Raw genomic sequence first — 2,730 nt, 5'->3', positions numbered from 1 at the left:
TCTCTTGGCAATTTTCACTAAACGATTTGGTATGTTTGTTAGAACAAAGTATGAAAATATTACTTACTGGATTCCATCCCATGACCTCATGACCATTGGGCACTTGTCTTAACCACTGCACCACCAAGACTCACAAATTAATCCCCTCTTCTGTGCTATTCATTGAAAGTTTAGGTACAGGTAAAAGAGACAGGAACAAACTTGGAAAGTGATATTTGCTGGAATTGAACCAGTGACCTTCTGCAGTCAAATGGTATCTTAATTACTAGACCATTGTGATTTTCCAGCAATCTTATCTCTTGGCAATTTTCACTAAACTATTTGGTATGTGTATTAAAACCAAGTGCCAATTTTGAAAATTCTGGAACCAAATCCTATGACCTCTTCACCATTGGGCACATATCTTAACCATTGTACCACCAGGACTCACACAGCATTGTGTCTCTTCTATGTTATTGATTAACAGGTACAGTACATGTTTGGGATATGATACATTCTTCTTGACCACCATGATTAGATTATATATCATCTTGTGTACTTTTAAATAAAACAATTAGGTACAAGAGCAGTATATACGTGGAAAGCGTTCCTAACTGGCTTTAAACATGCAACCTTTAAGATGTTTATCTTAACCATTACATCACTGTATTTTAAAGTCTTCTACTCTTCTGCACTCTGCCGTGAAAGGTACTGACACAAGGTACAAGTACAGACTTGTTCTATTGGCGTTATTCATTGAAAGTTTAGGTACAGGTAGAGACAGCAAAACATTGGAAAATATAAATATTAATTCGTGTTTTTGAACCTATGACCATCTCCATTTAAAGCATCTAGTTCAACTGTGCTTCATGCACCATATGCTTATTATCTTTTGGCATATCACTATGAAATGTCCAGAAAAGTAACAGATAATGTATGGTCTCAGGAGATTCATACAGGTCATCATAATATGGAAAAACATTCTGTTGCCTTTCAGGGGAAGATGTGATAAAGTCTTTGTTCAGATAGAATGCAGGCACCTTTGTTTTTCAAATGTGACCTTTGTGGCCGACTGTCCAGAGCCACACTGTTATTTGCCGGAGATCAGATAGGATTTAATTGTGTATTCAGACATTGTCATATCCATATCCACGTTGAGTGCTGTGGTTAATGACGGGAAGACGTAGGCGTGAGTATAGGCATGGTGTGAGTCAACGTATTTGTGATCAATGGTGTTATGGCATCGGATACATTTATAATACTGCCATCAGTCTGCCTCTGTCCATCATTCTTTTATGTACAATATTGATGCATTCATTCATGAGATGTCAAATGATGTCCTCTTCATAGTTCTCACTCACACACGCACACACTCTCTCTCCCTTTCTCTCGCACACACGTCTTTCAATGTCTCACTTCTATGCAGAATTTACATCATCTGCAATAGTGACATTGTTAAACATTTTAAACTCAGCTTTTTTTTTCTTTCTTTCTTTCTTTCTTTCTTTCTTTCTTTCAAAGCATTATGAACCCCCCGCTCCTAAAATAAAATAAAAGTCATAAAAACATTGTAATACTATATTTACACATAACTAAAGGTATTTTCCCTGTAATACCGGACCTCAAATTGGAGGTTAAGTGCATCGCTGTTACTGACAGACGCTGGTGGCAATGTTCTGAATATTTACAACACTGACAAGAACCATAACACTGTGATTGCAACGAATACAGGAAGGCTCTGCACCAATACCTACCCCGCCCCCAGTCAAGATCCGGTGACCTCGGAGTGGACGGCACCAGGTATAAAGCTTATGTTTTTATGCATCCATAACCCATTCAAACTGGGAAAGCATCTGTGTCAATTTGGATTTTAGCCATAGCATATTGTTTCTCAGAACTAATTCGGCTATTCAAACATATCAGATATACAAGCTCATAGCGTGTCACTTTGTCTATGGCTATGAGCTCGTAGATCTGCTATTTCTGAATCAGGAAAATGTGTTTAAAGCGAATTATTTTTTAAACTAAAATCTTTGCTTCTAGGGGTCCCTGGAACCAAATGTTTGGGTCTGTGGCCAATTGCATATCATTTTGTGGGTCCTTGACATGAAAAGCTTCTGAGCACCAATAGCTGCGTTTACATGGACACCTTTCTTTCAATCTGATTAAAATAAACCTGATTGAAGGTTTTGGATCAAGTGTTCTTACATAGTATAAAGGCTAAATTAATTCACTGAAGAAATAATCCACACAAAGTAAACAACATTCTAACTATAGATTTCCTTTTCTCTGAACGCTCAATGGCCAGAATGACCTGGTGCCAACCGGTTTGAGGTTCCACTGGGTGAGAGTAGGTATCGGTGCCGACCGTTCCGGTTTAGCATTGCTAAAACTAAAATGACACAAACTGAGATGTCATCACAAGCATCAACAGAAGACGCTAAACATGAACCCCGGATCTTATATCTTCCAAATGAGATGTTCTGCGCAGAGGATTGTAAAGCTGCTTCCTGAAGCCTGTCTGGGAGAGCATCCAGCCTCCGACAGCTGTTCTTCACATCAATAGTGACAGATGTGTTTAACCCAGGATTCCCTGTATACTTCGTCGTGCGCTGGCGACGCAGGCCGAAAAATCGATGATCTCCGAGCTCACGACGTGCTATAACGCCGCGGCTTTGTGAGCTTGTAGATCGGCTAATTTCCCCGGCTTTAGCAGTCTTTTTTTTTTTTTTTTTTTCGCCGCTGGCAAGA

The sequence above is a fragment of the Nannobrachium achirus genome (assembly GCF_963921795.1).
Source record: "Nannobrachium achirus genome assembly, chromosome: 15".
Lineage (NCBI taxonomy): Eukaryota > Metazoa > Chordata > Actinopteri > Myctophiformes > Myctophidae > Nannobrachium > Nannobrachium achirus.
This window is presented reverse-complemented; position numbering follows the sequence as displayed.